Source organism: Athene noctua, chromosome Z, assembly GCF_965140245.1.
Source record: "Athene noctua chromosome Z, bAthNoc1.hap1.1, whole genome shotgun sequence".
In the NCBI taxonomy this organism is placed as follows: Eukaryota; Metazoa; Chordata; class Aves; order Strigiformes; family Strigidae; genus Athene; species Athene noctua.
In genome coordinates, this window is record NC_134077.1 from 17,524,188 (window position 1) to 17,543,724 (window position 19,537).

A 19,537-nucleotide genomic window follows, 5' to 3' on the forward strand; every position below is an offset into this window, starting at 1 on the left:
GCAGTTGTTTGCCAGCCTGATGTCTTTTGCCCACCCCCAATGAAGAATACTAAAATATGGACCAACTGGTAGACCCTAAAGGTATCCGTAATGCTCTGTCGGGGTGGATGGCTTTGATGATTGTTTCACTCATAACCGTATGGATGGTGTTCTGATATTCTGAAACAAGTTCAGGTCTTGCTGCTGCTCTCCCCTGCATATTTTGCATATAGTTCATTATCCATCTCACTTGTTCATTTTCCTGTAGTTTTGCCCCCAACATACCTTATTAGCACAGGAATTACAAAATATTTTAGTCACCCGTGAAATATATCATGCTTTGAGGTTCAAACTGTGACTTCTACTATGAACAGCTTATAGAATGGTTTCAAAGTAAATCATAGGCTGATTTTTAAACCAGTAAAACTGTTGCGTTTGGACACATTGCCAGATTTCTTGTCTAGGTTTTTCACCATGGTTGAAAGATCAGTTGCAAAATCTGCAGTGGAACTGACATTTTTCATCTCCATTCCCACAGTAATTTAATCAAGGAATAACTGGGATGGTGTAGCTTTGAAAAACAAATGAGGACATCCCCTCTAAGCATGTTTTATTTAAAAATATGTAAAAATATCACTGCAAATTAGCTATGTCATAATCATTTCTCATTTATAATAAGAGGAATGAGATTGTTTGACTGTCATGAGCAGTTTGGACTGACCTGATATTCAAGGTCAGATGTGTGTTAAGACATTGGTGGAGCTAGACTCCATCAGACCACTATGGTTTAATCTTAGAGTTTGGTGGAGCTCTAACAGCACTTCAAATAAAGAAAAAGATAGCTTGTGAAGCTGGAGTACTCAGCATTTTAGGGTAATGTGTGAGCTGTGGCTTGCAGTGACTGAGTCCCCAGAGATTTTAGGCTCTTCAAACACTAAAACAGTGCAGCTGATTGTCTTGCCTTCAAGCGCAGTGGCACTTTTTGCTGATGTTACTGAAGAAGAGAAGGCATCTCTTTGGACATTTGACATGTGTAGGAAATCTGTTGGTGAAAGTGTGCATTTCTGCTTTTTTGAAAAATAGAGGATGCTAATTTCAGCCTTTCTTGTGAAATCCAGCTTCAAATTGAGAAAATCTTGCCTTTTACTCCTGTCCCATTTTTCTTGATGATATGGGTTGTTCCTGTCTGGGAAAAATGGATATACTAAAACTTCTAAAGTGGCTAAAAATACTAGGATGCCAGTTTAACCTTTCATGATGTTTATATTGTAGTTTTGTAGATCCTGATTTAGGAAAGGAACAAGAAGTAGAGCTCTTTAGATAGGTTGATAACAATTTAATTCATAAAACAAAAACTCTTAGGTAGTATTGTGTCATTGGAAGAGATGGTTTTACATCTTGGAAAGCAGGGTTTTATTATTAGCTAGCATATAGTGTCTAAAAGGATCTATAGCCAGATGTTGAGCTTTATAGAGTGGCTTGGATCGTTTTGACTACTTGAACTAATATAAGCAAAAGAAAAACGAAACAAAAGGAAAATGAAATGCTATTTTTTTTCCTTGAAGTGAAAGAGAGGTGGGAATATGTCATGATCATTCATTTTTTCCTGCCTTAACCCTGTAGGTTAGAAGGGAGGGAGGCAAAAGAAAGAAGCAGAAATAATGGTTAGTAATTTGAATAAGCTTGATTTATTTTCTTTTATCTAACATTATGTTGCAATTTTTAGGTAACTCCATGAATCATAAAAAGAAGCTAAATTAATTATTTGCTCGGCTCTAGTTATGCAATTGTTCATGATGCTGGATATTATGAGGTCAGTGATATATTAGTTTCAGGAGTTGTGAGCTACAGCAAAACTGCAGTCAGCCATTGTACAAGTTGTTCAAAGGTGCACAGGTTTGCTATTAAAAATCACTGCATGACCCTTGCCAGTGGAGATTTCGTCTGTATTCAAAAATTAATGGTCAGTGCTTAGTGTTTGCCACCAGAGGACTTCCAAGAACATATTACAGATGTTTTTCCAGCGGCTGAAAATGAGAGATACATTTTACAGTCACCATTGACAGAACTACTTGGAAGTAATTTACTTAAGTGCTTCAAGTCACTATTTGTGTGAGACACAGAATTTGTGCCTGACAAAACATGCAGCTTTGCATGTCTGTCTGCATGGGTCGTTTTCTATTCCCCTGCTTGATGAGGCAGAGATTTTGATACTGATGAGTTAACAAGAATTCTGATTATTTTTTGAACATATGTAAACAGAAGGAAGATTTTAGCAAACAAAGTTTTGTATTCCCTCAGGGGCCAGCTGAGGGATGCTGTAGGCAGCAGTGAGTGGAGAGGACAGAGGTGCCAAGGGTGACTTGGCCCTACTGGCACCCTCACTTGTGGAGGAGGTTCTCCCAAGCCAGGCCCTCCTGCATTTACAGGACTCACAGCCCTCCCAGTGCAGAGCCTGGCTGACCCTTCTCGACAGTCAAATTTTTCCTAGCCTTGAGCTGGAGCCCTCTCTGTGGGTTAGGATGCATAGGTTGGTATTTTGGATCTGCCTTCCTAAATATCATAGGACAAACATATTTCATAGGCTCCCTTTATATCTCTCTCCCATGATTAAGGAAGGGAAAAAATATCTGGCAAAGTAATTAATTTTCAAAAACTAATTTTTTCCCTTTTTATTTGCTTTATATCATATATTTATATATATATTTATATTATTTATATATATATATTATTTATATGTATATGTGATGACCTTTTACAGCATAATAACGCATGGGAGAGACAATTGTGTTTATTACGAAATAAAGTCCCAGTGAGATTGTAGGTCTTTTAAACTCACCTGAATAAAGTCAATACATGAATTGAAAGAAGGTGTTACAACACGTAAAGACTTACTGCTTATAATGTATTCATAAAATATGTCATATTTTCATAAATGGAGACTGATGGACTTATTTATGGGGTTTTTTTCATTATTAAGGAATGAAAAAGCAACAGGGAATGCACAAGAATGTGTGGGGTTCCTGTTCTCCATTTGCCATCTTTGTAGATGGAAAAGGTCTTTATTTTGGCGGTGAATATATGGCTGTTTATTAGAGAAGGGAGAAAAAAAGGATGGAGCCTAGATACTGTTGTGCTTGGTGATATGGACATCCTAAAGAAGAGGAGAGATGAAATGTTAGGCTCCAGTTCTGTTACAGATGAGAACAACCTCCTTCTTACCTCTCCCACCTCCTGTTAAAGCCCAAGTCCTGTTAAAGCCAAAGAAATGTAACATGTGGCAGTGGATCCACAACAAGGAGGAATTTTTATCAATATGGAATGAAATAAAAAAAAAAAAAAGAAAGATGGACAAAAACTTCCACTTTCATTCAAACCCTCTGTCACCTTGGGACTGTTGAGCATGTCTGGACATAGGTCATGGCTGTCTCTATTGTAAGGGTCTTCTGTTCTGATTTTGTTAGAGAAATGCTCTTCTAACCCAGACCTTCCCAAATATGTGTTATTGGTTTCATATAAGGCTTTGATGCCATCACAGGTTACCAATTTTACTGGCCATATTTTGGAATTTGGGAACTTTTATGTGTCACTTACATGGATTGCTGCTAGTATAATGAAAGCCTTAGAGGAAACATCAGCCTTTAGCTATAGAACTGACAGATTCTGGAGTTGGATGGAGTCCCTGATAAAGAGTAAAGCCAAGCGAGCTGTCATACTGTGGCTGAAATTTTTTGGGAACAGTTTTGATGAAAGTTTGGGGACAGTTCCTCACAGACCAGGAAGTTCCTGAAAATATTGTCAGTGTATTTCATCTCATCTGTGATTGAATACCTGGAGGGAGTAATACATTAGAAAATCAAACTACTTCCCATTTAGTGCTGTATACTGAGAGGCTTGATAAATGTGGTAGTAATTGATTTTTGCTCTTTCAAAAAAGTCAAGAAGCATGGTTTGTCTAGTGGGCAGCAAGGAAACATGAATAGTTAATAAGGACCTGGTATATTTGGTATGCTTGGTTTTTATTTTGAGAACAGAATTTGTTATTATTCAGGAGCAAATGTGAGACTTCTGTATTGTTTAAAATTTCATGTTTCACTGGTGAAGTCCTTTCTTCTTGTAGAACACACTTTGAGTTAGCTTGGTATGACCATTCTTTAGCTTGCTCTGCCAAGTCAAACCCAGGTCTACCTCTGATATGGTAAATGAAATCTCAGATCCACTAATACAAGAGCCATATTGTATAAATATGTCTTCTGAGGAAATCTACAGAGTCTGTCCATATAGGACTTACCAGTAACAAAACCCAACATTTTCCCTGTGGTGGATATTTTCAGACAGCTGTGACTGCTAACAGTTCTCTGAAATCCTCAGAATTTACAATAGTTTTAATTACATCTGACTGGCATGTTATAAGAAAATATTGGTTTAACTTGCCTGTACTGATACTGCTGGAAGCAGCCTGGGTCCTGGTGTTTTTTTTTGGTGACGATTTCTGTTAAATACATTAGTAAAACCATTAAGTAAACGATATACTAAAATAGGGATCAGAAAATTGTAAAAAAATATTCACATCTGTATAGAAAAAAATATATTAAATGGAAATGCTGCAGAACATCAGGTTTTAGATGTATCTGACTTGATAGAAACTCTTAATACAGCTTTGTAATCATGTAGTTAGAAATAAGACACTAAAAACCAGTGGATATTTTAAAAAGCTTAGATTGAAGCAAGTCCCATCTTCCTTTCTTTCTGTTCTAGGCTCTAATAGAGTTAGCTGCTGAGTTTAAGGAAGGAAGGAGGACACTGAAATATGTTCTTTTTCCTTTATTTTAACCTCTAGAAACCAGGCTTGCGTGAATGTAGTCAGTACATGTGTCCAGATAACACAGATATGAAAGGGTTGAAATAAGGAAGACGATTAAGTTAGTTCAAGTTCTGTAAAAACAAGTCCAGTAGAAGACAGAGACACTAGAAGTGGAAGAACTGAATACAAATTTTCAGAATTAGTTTACTGTTAGAAAAGACCAGACTTAGGAATGCCCAAAATCTTTAATGGGAATGTCTTAGACACCCAAATGAATCATCAAATGCAAAGCATAATCTGTATTTAATTAAGCATTGATAGTTCAGATTCTCAAGGAATTCTTCAGTTTTATCCAAATAACAGATAATAATAATTTTATCTTTCTTTATGGAAAGAGATACAAATTCAAGAAACTACTGTTATCTGATATGATGTGAAGGTATGCAAATCCTGTGCCATGTTTTGAACACCAGTATGTAGCCATGGCAGTCCAATGAAGCTCGACATCCTGGAGACTGTCGTCCTCTCTCTGAGGATTGATGTGCAGGTTAAATGCATATTCTCTAATTATAAGAAATGCTGATAAGTAACTGCATACAGCTTCATATGTCAGTTTGTTTAAAACCTGACATTTTTGTTTTCAACAGGGAAGAACATTCTGAATAGAAGGAAGGTTATTGATAATACACATTTCTTCCATAGAGTGAGGAAATCTTATTCCTAAAATGAGTTCAGGGGTTTTGCCCTCCTTCTGTCAGGAAAAGGTTTCAGAACATATTTCTTTGATAGATCAAAAACCTTGTTTTCATTTTAAGACTTAATTTATTCACAGTTAGTTTATGCAGATTTATTCCATTACAGGATGTGATCTTGTAAAGTGCTGAGTGCTGTATATGAGAAGCCAGGCACATCCAATTTCCTTAACTGAATTATGTCCAAAGAAGAGCCAAATACGGAAATGGATAGAGAATCTGATTGGCAAAGAAAGGTATATCTTGGAAGTCAGAAAGGGTAGGAATAAAATCAGACTTGTGAGAACTTAAGCTAAGTTTAGCCTTACAAAGGAAACTAAAGCAGATATTGTAGTAATTTTTTTTTTCTTTTCTTATAGCTACATGAAAAGAGAACAAGGAAAGAGCAAGTGAGGGTACTGGAAAGCAAGGATGGGCCAAGACTAAAGACACTCTGGTCAGGAAAAATTACTTGAATATCTTTCTTTGCAAAAAGAAATCTGTCCTAATATTAAGATTAAGATGGACTAGTAAGGGACATGGAGGAGGGCATACATTTTATCAGTATGTGAAGAGGGATTCAACTATTATACCTGAGGAGAAGAAGGGAACCTGATTAGCTCTGTCCCACAAAAGTGAGGGATATTGGTTTTGTTTATGCAACATTATTGTGGTCTAGCATGCCAGGACTAAAAAAATGGATTATCCAGATAAAAGTGAAGGGTGGAGAAGTGTTCCAGGTTTTTACAGGAATTTAATTTGTTATATTATTTCAATATTACTTTTAAAGAAAAATTTTGAAGGGGATTATGATTGAAGACAAGCAAATCAATATTCACCCCATTTTCTGTTTACCAAAATGCTCACATTTTATTAGCTTAGTGCTTTTCATGTTGAAATGATTCATTGAAAACAAGAAGCCTGCCTACTTTTCACTGAAGTGTTTGATATAGCAACAGCTATGATGTTATTAATTAAGCTAGAGGAGAAGGAGGTTAGTGTAGGAATTTTAAGACTTAAGTTGGCATTGTTAGAAATGAGCCTAATATCTTGATAGGATCTCTGAAATGAATATTTGGTCTGAAGGACTTTCCCGAAATTTGAATCTTACTGTCAGTGTCATTTAATATTTTCATTAATGATTAGAAATGAAGGGCAGAAGAATTATGATAATTTTTGGAGACAAAATTGGCAGGAATTATCAATATAAGAACCAGTACAAGACACAGGAATGCTTACTGTATTTGAGTAGTCGAGTTACAGAAATAAGATACATTTTTATTAATATGGTTTGCAAGGTTGCACATGTAGGTGATACCATAAACTGGGGTTTCATGAACTAGAGAGAAAAAAAAATCTGATATATTGGTAATCACATAATGACTGTAAGACAGCAGTTGGCTATTGCTTTTGAGGAGAGAAAACAAAAGAAAAAGGGGAATGTGAGTCTAAAATATAAACCAAGGTGTCTTTATATATACTCAAGATGAAAGTGATTATTAACAGAAATGCCCAAACCACTAATAGTCTTTTGGATAAATGTGCTTACTGTCTAGTCAGCTGTGTTTGGAAAGCACAGTCTCAACTCAGAGAAAGCGTGTCAAATGTCCTCCATGGTAATAGGGGAACAGAGAAGAAACTGAGATTTTGCTTAAATTGTCAAAATAAAGGCAAAGAGATACAACACACTGCAGAAATGACAGAAAGGGTTAAAAGATTTTTCACTTGGAAAAGCATTCTGGAACAGGAAGTAATATTTACATGCATGCCCTGAAGTAGTCAAGAATTAAAAAAATGTTTCCAAATTTCTTACAGATGATACTGCTGTTTTGTCTGTGTTTTACTGGCCTTGCCTTTCTTACCAGTATAGCAGTACTTCAAGTGGTTTTCCAGCTGAAGTAGCAAAAGCAAGAAACATAAATGGTTTTCAAACAGAGAATTAGGTTGTTACAGAATACGGTAGCTGTCTCTAAGCGCAGGAATTTAGGTGGTACGTAAGCTGACTGGAAATGATACTAAATGTACAAGTAAAAGTTGTACCTTAATGTCTGAATCTTGTCTGAATTTTGACAAGTTAACTTCACTATATTATGTGGCTGGAATAGGCTATATCATGTCTTCCTCATCAATTTATTAGATGATACAATTTGTCTATGTGCATTTCACCCTGAAATGAGTCCATGTTGTTGCTCAGTGACTATTCGACATTTTCTAAGGTCAAAGTGTTGTGGTGCAGTACTGTTAAGTCTACAGGGCAGAAGAAGTGAATTTTCCCCAAGCCACATGCATTGGCCAGAAAGACAAAAACCAGGAAATGGAATTGGCAGCATAGTAATTGAATGAGGGAACAGCCTGGATTTCTCAGTGACTAATAGTGGCATAACAGCTGCTAATTTGTTAAAGTTGTACCTGAAATGACCTTACTTATATAAGCATGGTTTTTTAGGAAAGTTTTATGGAGGGGAAATCTGAAAATCAGAAATGTGTGGTTAAATAACATGCAAAACTCTGCATAGTCAGGGTATTATTCTTTGAGAAGTAATATGGTATATTGTGATCCTGTAATTAAATTACAAAAATGAGTATATATGGACATGGACCACAGAGGTTTCTGAAACACACCAAAATAAATCCAATAAAGTACAAATCAACTCCCAGAGTGACTTTTCTAGGGCTTCCTATAACTGTTATATTTATCTTTCTAATATTCAATTTCACTGCCATGGGCAAAAAATTGTTCAGAAATATATCTGAAAGTAAAAATTAAATGGAATAATTTAATTCTTATCTTGTTTAGTCAGCCAACTTATTTCGACACAGATAATCCTGTCATTTTTGTATACTCTTCCAGTTTTTAATTTTTGACAAATCTGTATTCTCTTTGTTCTGATGCTTTCCTCTTATTCCTCTGGCTGGTGCTTAAGAATCAATTTCCTTTAACATAATCTCTTTTTCCTTATTTGAACTCTTTCACATTTCCCTCTCTTTCCCTCCCTATTCTTAGTGATTGAATGATATAAAGCATTGTGAGAGCTTTTGCTAGCTTCTCTTTGCAGGCAACTCCCAAGCTTACCTCTTCACCCCATTCTGTCTCTCTCCATTTATTTTCACATTTTGGCCTGTCTTTCTGAATGTCCTGATCTCAGTTCAAACCCAATATTCTGAAAGCGACCTATCTTTGGTTTTTTTTTAGATTATCAGTGTTGCTCAGCTCTTCATCCTAGCTGGTAGTTTCCTTACTTCTTTGGTGATTTAGCCTGTGGCATGTGTCCTTTTCCAGCTGCATTTGTTCTGACTTGAAGAACTCAGTGTTACCTGTCCCCAACTTTCTTTTCTGAAAGTTTCTATCTTCCCCACATTAAATGTCTGAAGACTTTTTGAATATATTACTTAGTCTCAGTCAGAATAAACCAGGTTATTTTAAAAAGTGAATTTCAAGTTCATTTTGATGGAACTGTGTTGAGGAAAAATCACATGAACATTTCATGTGGATGCCAGACTGGTTCATAACCTCTTTCAGAGGTCAATGCTGAGCAAGAAGGAGTTGTCTGTGAGCAGTACTAGTAGCTAGTACCAGTGTGTATTCAAAACTATTGAAATGGGATCTTCAGATCAAGATATCACTATGTTGGAACAAGGGTTTTCTTGTACTTATTTCTTCACTATTATGATCAGAAATGTGCGACAGCTTTACTTTAGTTTATTAATCTCCTGTTGTGTAAATTTAAAAAAAAAAAGAAAAAAAAAAAAGAAAACCAGAGGGACAAGTAGCATCCACAGCCTGGAGTAAGGAACTGAAGGAGACAGTTCAAAGCCTTCAGCATTTTGACCAGTGTCAGGCTTGACTCTAAACTAGGCACCAGGGAATCCTCCAGAAATGGAGAGTCCTAAAGGTGTCACAAAGCTCTTTGTTTTACTTCCAGGATCACACTATGTGTTGGGTTTGCAATGCAGGATCTTCTTTTGGAGCTAGATATGTAAGGTTTATCTGTATAGAAAGATAAAAAGGAGTTGATCTTCTCTTTCAAACTGGTGAGAGGAGTGATAGCACTGTTTCTGTGTGCTTCACACCGCAGTAGCTGAGGAGCTCACCCAATGTCTGTGGCCTATGCTCAATTCTCCTCTGACTAAGCATTCACACCCCCATTTCTCACTTTGCCCTGATCAGCAGAAGGTACATATTTCATTCTCAAGCTATTCCATGGAAAGAAAAATACGTTTTCTTTGCTTGGGGTAAGGACAAACTGATTGAACACTTGGGCAAGGAGTGCATTTCATGCTCCATCTAGTGGTTACGTTTTAACCTTCACTTGAGAAGGCCAAGAAGGATTGTATCCAATCTTCTCTGTTACATGACTGCTCTTGCCACTGGACTAATTAACAGCTAAAAAGGCATGTGAGATGATGAAGAAGGGATGGGACAACATCAGCTGCAAGTAGCTGCTGTCTCTAGGGTGTACTCAGAGAACACCAGCTGATGAAGGAGAGAGGGAGAGAGAGTGATGTTGTCAAGATAGGTATGCATCTGTGCATATTCAGAAAAAGACATTTAGATATGCAGAGAATCCACAAAGATGATAGTTTGCTTTAAGTACCAGAAGGATTAAACAGAGTTTGAGAAAGGGGAAAACCCCTCTGCTCTCTGGGTTTGGAAAACACGATACTGTACCAGATCAAGGCAAAGGCCAGTCTAAACAATATTCTGCATCTCCATCTCCAGGGTCCTTTCCAACCTAGATGATTCTCTGTGTGTGTGATTATTTTTAACAGCAGAAATGCAACTGGTTTTCATATCTCATTTCACCTTCTACTTTTCCAGACAGTGGACAGCTTTTATTGCTTCCAGGTCTGAAAGAGATTCACGGAAATAGAGCTGGTAGTCCATTAATATTGCTTCACTAAAAGAAGTTCATTACTAAAACCCTCAAGCCATTATGTGTTTCCCTTCACTTGAACCTATCTGTTTTTCCACTCTGCTGCACAACTGGGTAGTATACTGCTTGGTCTCGATTTCAATGGCCAAATGTAGCCTGTACCATCTGTTACTCATTTAGCTCTCTCAACCTTGGTATTTGAGCAGCTGGCTTTTCTTTTTTGTCTCATTTTGTCAATGATTTTTATTTTTTTGAAGACTGTATTAGGACCATCAAGAGTTCTTCAAGCAAACAGCTCTACTTTATTAAAACTAACCAGTAACATATACAAGGAAAGGAATAGGAATTCAAATATTTTAATTCTGAGGGAACAAAGGTCCTGTACATGTGCTTTAAGGTCAGAAAAATCCTTGCTTAATCGTTGACTCAGGCAAGATATTTGTAATAATTACTAATAAGTAAGAATTCATTAATATGAGTGTTCACATTAACAAAGAATCAGGCGTTATCAAAAGGATGCAGTCTAACGCTGCAGATTTTCTTTATCCAAATGGTATCTGATGTTGGTAGGATTTTTGCCTGTGTTATATTGACCTTATTATACCAAGGAAACTAAAGAGATGGTAGGACACACCACTGGCATCCAGAACTCATGTTGTGCTGCACAGAGTGGAGCTCTTAAATATCTCACTATTGAGGCATTAGAATTTGGTTCATCAGTAACAAAATCAAAAACTTAAGGGCTCTACTCCTTCCCTCCCAAATCAATAAACCCCAGAACTAACTAAAAAATACCACCAAAATAACCAGAAACCAGAGTGAGGACAAGTCAGTGTTGTGAGCATTTCTTATTATTTGGTGTTCAGGAATTTTCTTTCACTATCCCAGTCTTGGCTGTGATTCCTGTTCTGATAAGCCTGACTTTGCCCTGGTGCTAGACAGGGAGTCTTGGTGCCCAGTATAATGATCTACATTATCGTAGGTGATAATTTTCTATAAAAATGTGTTGCAACCTTCAACTTTGTGTGCCTGAGTTTTGTTCTGGATCTAGCATTTTCAGTCGTCTCTGACTGAAACTCTCCAGCAGAGGGTGATGGTACATTTATTCTCAGGCAGCTGATTACAGTGGAACAGAGCTATTATTTACTAAAGAGCGTAAGAACATACATGCATTTCTGTTAAGCCCATTCCTGTATGCAGGTCTGAATGGTTCTAATGTAAAACACTGTCTAGTATCATGGGAATTTATTACTGATCCAAATAATAAACAGGTAGATCTGCGAACACCAGAAGTAAAGAAACCTGATTTCATGTGGTGTCTTTTCATTGATTACTTAACTGAATTATAGTACGATTTTGTGTTGTACTTATACTTACCTATTACTTTACCTTTGAAAGCATTCCCCACTCAGCTACATACGTGTTGCTGGTTTTGACTGTAGCAGTAGACCTATAAAATCAGAAGTTATTAATTTTGAATGTATATCCACATGTCTATTTTTACCTTATAGGGATCTCATTGCCTCTAGCAATTTCAGGCCAAGGGTTTCAGATCTCATGTGGGGAGGAAGGGAACTGGAATAACATGCAGGACATCTGTGTATCCTGTCTTGTTTCCATAGAAACTAAACTATCGAAAGATAAACATACCTAGAAATTACGGGTGTTGTAGCATCGTTAGCACCAGCCTCAGTACATTATTTAGTATGTACTCTGAGAATTCTGAATAAAAGGTCTATACAGAAATACTACAAAGCTTGACTAAATCAGGATCTGGCATGGATTCAAAAAGAAAAATCACAAAATATCCACCCATCAACACAAACAAAGCAAAAGAGTTACAAATGTGAAAAAGTGTGTATCTGCTTTTCATCATACTGAGGGTATTGATTTCATTGACATTTATTGTCATTTATTAATTCTGGTGATTTCATCATTAAAGACTATGTCTATCACTGAATGGCCCCAAATATATTGTCCATAAATACTCATGTTTCAGATTTGTAATTGATCTAGACTGTTTTGTGTGTAACACAGCCAGTAACTTTAATAAATATTAGCTGCTTAAATCTCCATTACCTCTGTGTGCTAACAGAAAAGCAGATTTTACATAATATACCTTTAACCAGAAAAAGATGAATGTCATGCTAATCCTCCAAACAATGTATTTCTGTGTGTCTTTTCAGACCTGAAAACTTACTCAAACTTTAAACTGTACTAAATTTTTCTCACTTGCATTGAGCTAATTCCTTTATTTTCTGGCAATTTTGTGCACTGTATTTAGGTAAAGAACACTGAGTTCTGAAACAGTAACTCCTTGCAGAAAAGTACTTACTTTCTACTGCCTAAAAGGAAATTGAATACTAAGTCCAGCATAGATTGCACCTGGGGAGAAACCTCTAATTGGGGTATGACGTTAATTTAGCTGCACAATGAAATATTCATGGCTTTCTGTAACATATACACAACAGCAGCAAAAATGACTAGTATTTTTACACACACAATTACACAAAAAGAGATGAAAAGAGGCATGGCTAAATCTAACTTTTACAACAGTGATTGGCTGAATGATTCTGTCCTTCAGCAAGCTGCACTTGCAAATGAGTAGCTGGAAGGAATTATAGTAGCAGATGCTGCTGTTTGTTTGCACTCTTTTGGGCTACTAACAAGCACATGGCAGATGTTGTAACCTTGATACTTCTAATGAAATTATTTTGGATAAATTATTATTTTATACTATTATATCTGTTTAAACACTTCCCGAATTTTTAGTAGGGGAGTTCCTGGAGCTTTGTAGGATCTTCTTGGAAATGTTGTCTTGCCTGATCTTTCAGTTATAGAGCAAAGAAATGTCACTTATTTATGGCCCAGGTCAGAAAGTAGTTAACCCTGTGTTTACATTTAAACCATGTGGCTAAAGGGCCAATACACACATATATATATGTATTTATTTGTTTAGTATAATCATATTAACTCTCATTTTTACAAAATTAATATTAGCCTTTGCAGAGGCTAAATCTGTTATAAAACTGCTGAGATTCTGTGTCTCCATTACATTACAGAACCAGAATTCCCCTTTGAATCCCACTTTCCCAGCTAGGCCACACAGAAACCACACACTGACTGGAATAAGCTCAGGGATGGCACTCCCCCTTAGGATCCAAAGTGCATTTTTCTCTAGGAAGGAATACTTGATCTGAATACTTAGGCATGCTTTGAGAAAGAGCAGTGGGACTCTGAATACATCCGTTATTTGGTAAAGGAACGTATGTTAACCATGGTGAGAAGAACAAATTTTAGTCCTGGTAGTAGGTTATTCTGCCAGATGAGTTCTTTCATCAGTTTCAGTTTTTCTGTCTCACAGACCTGCATTTGCAAGTTGTTCCATGAGGTCTTTTATACTTCAAAGGGACATTTCAGAGTTTAATACCTATAATTCTTTTATTACTCTTCGAGATTCATACAAAAAATTCATTGATTTACAAGCCTTCTATCAGGGAAATTTAGTGCAATTTTTTTTTTTTTTTTCTTGACTGAATTCAATTTAATTGGTGTCCATTTTCACAGTGTCTGAATATGTTGCAAAGTTGGTGAGGTGAGAAAGTTGGTACTTATTCAGGTGCATGTTGACCAAGAAATGTAAGTGTTCATCATAAAGGTAAGCATCCATTTTGTCACTAATATTGACTGAGGACTTGAGCCAAGGTCATAAAAAGGATTGACAGGACATAGCCCCCAGACTTACCCAGTGACAAGCTGTCCATGTCCTACTTCTTGCCTTGTATGGCTGACATGACAAGTGCACCAACCTGCTATTGTGGTGTTGCTTATGAGCTTAATGAGTTCCCACTCTCCAGCCATGATGACTGTTCTCTACATACTGCCCTTCCAATCAGCCAGAACCCTAACTCATCCAGTTATTTTTAAGAACAAACTGAGTGCAAGACCAGCTTTTCCATGGAAATGGTTTTATTTAGGTAATAGAGTCAGTCACAAGCACAGTTCTGTGTGTTGTTTGAATAAATAACATACAGCAAAGACAAAATCCAAGGAAGGCCATCCCTAGCTCTAATGGACCACCTTTAAACAGTATCTTGGAGGTGTTCTCAGGCATTTTCTTACTGCTTATCTATGGTCTAATAAGTGTATATGATGCATTTGCTCCTTTTTTTTTTTTTTTTTTTTTTTTTTAATTTTAGCTATGTGCACTGTATGCAATAAAGCTTTTCAGTGCATCTTTTCATAAGGTGACATATCCTGTTAGCTGTTCTGTAACTATTTTTCTACTCTCTCCTTTATTTTAGCTGCAAAACCCTAATAGTTACTTTCAGGCCCTCATGGCTTTGCTTTAAGCTGGTGCTGTCAAGTGTTGAAACCACTGGACCACCCTTCCTACCCTCGAAATACCTTTGGTATGCAGACAATCACAACAAATTGTTCTGTTTATTTTTCTGTGTAAAAGCAAGACATTCTGGGCTGATATTCTTGGTAATTTTTGTATATGAGTGCTGTGCTAAGAAATACTTCAAATTTTGTAAAATTTGTGGAAATTATTAGAAGCCTATTCAAAGTTCAAATGTGAACACATGAATAAAATAAATGACTGATCTGAAACTGGTTTTAGCAAGCAGAGTACATAGCATGACTGGTGTTCACTAAACTTCACAGAATAAACAAACCAATTACAAGAAAATTATAATCTGCGAATAAAATGTTCTAGAACTGATTCAAATCTGTAGGACTAATGCAGAGGTGTTATATAGAATGTATTCATGCATTTGAATTTTTTCTTCTGTTTTAGTTCTGTAACTTCAAAGCTATTATTGGCAGGTTGTGAGCAACTTCTGAGAGTCTCTCATTTAAACTCAGTTGCTTCAGTTAAATCTATCCATATATCCAAATCAGTATTTACTTGGATAACTGTTGCTTTTCACTCTCAGAAATGTCTTTCTGCATCCTTTGTCTATGATAGCTAACACAGCAGTCATCATCTCCAATTGATGTAAAGGTATAAAGCTGGCTTCAAACTGCTCAGCCATGGTACATCAACAATGTGAATAAGGACAGCATGGAGTTTAGCAGGGCTGCAGAGTTCAGCTGAGAAGACAAACACCCATGCCGTTAGTTTGCATTGAGCTGCAGCCTGTCATTGGAAGTTCTATCGGTATTTGAACTAGTAATTTAAAGCAAACAGATACGTCCATAGTGGGCTGCACTATAACCTCTTTGATGCTGAAAGCTGACTAAAGCAACTTTATATTTTGCAGATGTAATGAGTCAGCAGTACCAGTGTGCTGTTAATTCCCTTTGGAATTCATGTTGTGTTATAAGGTGCATTTTTGGGAACAGGCCTTTTCCATTTGAATAGGCTTTTTCTAATTTGACTGAACTGTGAAATTGTATTTTTTAATATGAAAACTTGGAGGCTGGGGGTAGGGCAGGGTGTTAAACATCCTGGGGTCCTGTGTGACAATCTGTTGAAAGCTGCTTGTCTAAGCAGTTTTTATACATGGAGTTTATTCACACCTGTTTACTCAAACTATGTAAGAGCCCATGTTCTTAATCTTTGATTCTGTTTGCACAGTCAGTTCCACATATTTTGCGTTGAAATGCAATATAGTGGAGAAGGATCACAGACCCAGCAAACACCTTTAGAGAATGTTGCCTGCCTGACAGCCAATCCTCTGGTGTCTGAGTTTGATCCTGCTTTTACTTTAGGAACCTTACTCCAGCATTCACAGCAACTAGGTTACAATTATACAAAAGCAAGAACACTTGGTAAACAAGGAGATAGAAAAGAAGACAGAAAATGAAACTGGGCAGTTAATTAAATTAAATATACCTTGGGAGAGGCTCATTTTAAAGTTTGGGAAGAAGGGGAAAGAAGATTGGAATTGCAACAGCAATGTAGAAATGCTCTTTCTCTCAGATACAGCAGGAGCTGTAGATCCCCCTGTCTGATTTATAGACCTCTGTTGCTATAATTCAGGAATGGTGTAATGAAGGTTATGGCTGTACAAAAAAGGGACATGGTAATGACCTCCAAAATATGTTTTAAAATTATACGTATCCTATATTTAAAGGTCTTAAACACATTTAAAACTCAAATACAGTTCTTAAGCGCCAATATTCTGGCAATATTAAGGCAGTGCATGAGTGCAAGTTCAGAGTCTTGGATCTCTGTGTAGGCCTGCAAGGATGTAGATATTATCCAGGTCTCAGTTCTGGTAAGCAGTGTCCTGTTGGGATGGGCTCATTTGAAAATCAGGCAGGTCCTGTTTCATTTCTCATGCTCTTCTTGCTTAGAGGCAAGAGCAGTGCCTCTGAACAACAAAACTCACTCTTTTTCCCATGGCAAAGGGCTGCCTAACAGAATGGGAAATTATAAGCAGTTGTGAAAAGGGACAAAAAAATATTTTCATTACATATGCTCAGAGAATCAATTGATTTCAAATTCAGAAAAGTATGTCTTGTTTTGATTGTTTTTACTTTCTCTTAGTCAGTACATTTCTAAACTTTAACATGTGTTTCCTATGGTGTCTGCCATGGCAACCAAGCAAGCTCAATTATCTGCACACAGAAACTTGAGTCTTGTTTACCTCTTTTTAAGTCTTCAACACTTTTTTAGCAGGGTTATTTTAACAGAATTCATTCTTTACAACTCTGCGGCCATCAGATTTGTCATAAAACATCTATCAAGAAACATGGGACTGAAGGGGATTTTCTAGGTCACTGAGATTGTTCCCTCCTATTTCAGGTAGCCACGATCCCTTTCAGAAACCAACTAAATATTATCCCAGCATCTGAATTATTGACCTCATGATTGCCTTTCTCCTAGGACACTAATTCAATTTAAGGTAAAATATTAATTTCTGTATTGGATGATAGCTAGAATATCTTTATTTTGCACTGCTTGGCATCAGAGAAAGGTCTGTTTTTTTTCTGGTGATTGTGGTTGATGTACTTCCTGTTTGTTTTATTTTTCTCTGTGAGATTTTACTCAGGTTGACTGTAGCAGTTTCTTTCCCTCAAATCTGCTTGTCTCTGCAAATCAGTCCCTATTCTCATTTCTTTTTTCCTCTTCGTTAACTTTTTACATTAATCTGGATGTGAATATCCATCTAGCTTGGTCTAGAATACTTTCCCTGCAAAACCTTCCCCACTTGTTTTTTTTCAGTTAAAACTGTAAGTACTGATAAGACTTAAACATAATGTTATATGTTGCATCATTTAGAAAATATGGAATGTGGCCTTTTTAAATACATTATGAGCATCTAAGAGCAGATAGTGCTCTAATGTACATACACACACATATGTTGTCTTATTATTTTATAAGTGTAGGCCCATGCTTCTATGAACTCCACAACAGAGATCCAATAGCCACTAAGGTTGATTCAGACTCAAGAAATCAAGTCAGATTATTGCTGAAGTCTTCATTTTGAAAATACCAAAACTCACAGTAGAAAACACATTGTTCTGGCTCTGGCAACTATTTCTTAATGAAAAACCATTGCCTCGTTATCCAAGAAAATAAAGCAGTGTAAGGTTTGCGTCTGCAGCCACCCTCTGTTTTGAAACAAGGTGTGATAAAGAAAACGTCTTCTCCAAAAATGCTACTTCTTACTTCAAAAAGGCAGTCAGGAGTGCTTCCTGTGTCCTTCTGAGTGCAAGAAAAGAAAGGGATTTGGTTCTGCTTCCAAAACGTTGCAGATGAGCTTGTATGAAGCTGAAAGCAGTGCTATACAAAGAAACAATGTGTGAGGCAGAACATTTCACTGGGAGTGCTACCATCCTGTGGTTATTGATATGACTATGTTGTTGAAAAACCTATATTTTTAGTGCTATGAGTTTTTTCCTTGGTACTGCTCTGAACTAGGAAGTGTAGTGCTCTGGGGCACGAGGTGTAAGATGACTGCAGTGAAAGGGTATTTCTTCCACTGAAAGAGGTCACAACAAATTTCTTCAAAGACATTGCTCATATTTGAGCAGGGCTGTCAATATAAACAAATGTGTTAGGAAGGTCTGGGGGTGGTGGTGGTGGTGGTGGTGGTTAATGGGTATTTCAATCCAGCCTAGGTTCAGTGGGAGAAGTTTGACAAGAGTCCTTGAAGAACCTTTCCACACCCTGCACGTTTCCACCAAGATCCTCAAAAGCAATTCAGGTTGCCAAGCAGAGCTGACTCTAAGAGAATACAATAAATTTACAACTCTGTAGTAATTTCACTTCCCTTTTTCCTTCTTTTTTGTGACATTTAAAATTGAAATTGGACATCTTTTTTCCATATATGACTAGTAGATTCAAGAAATGAGAATATGGCTGTTGTCCCTCCATCTTAGCTTTCCTGTTTCAAGTGTTTGGCTTGAGAATGGGTATGAGAGTCAAACCACAATGTTTTTATTCAGAAAAAAGTGTTCATTAACTTCCATAGTGTCTCACACAACGTTGTGTGTACAGTTATATAATTCTGTATTATAAGTACCACATGTACACTGCATAGGGGGACTCGATGACTACTGAAGGATAAAGCAGCTCTCACAAGGAGGTCTTGTTGCCTGAGTTGCTGCAACTGAGTGAATTCCTGTAAATATCTGTAAATAGACTTCTCTCCTAGGCTGAGGGTTTTTTTTCACTGAAATCCACAGCAAGTTTTACATACTTCAGTGTGATAATAAATATATTCCCTAGCTGTCTGCTGTCACTGCCAAAAGTTTAATGTATTTCAGAGGAATTTTCTCTATTAGATTCTACTTTTTTTTTTTTTTTTTTTTTTTTTTAATGGTCCTTATGGTGCAGTTAGTTTTGACAAATTTCTCTGTATTCACGTTGAAGAATCTGTGAAACTTGTGTACTAAGGTGCAGTCATTTACAAAGGAAAAAGCAGCAATATCCTCAGCATGTCAGTATTGAAAATGATGTTTGGTTTCCTATTACTGGGCAGTGAATCATGTGTAATCTTTCAGATTTTAATTCTCTCTGATAGGAGTAGGATGAGAGTAGGTGGGCAGTTTTGAAAAGATGTGTAAGTGCCTCATCTGATGCAATTTAAGGTCTGTGTTTTGAAGTGCTTTGGGAAGAAGAATTTTAAATTATTATGAGTCCATGCTTTGCTCCTGTGTTCTATAACAATTTTGACACAAAAAGGGATTAG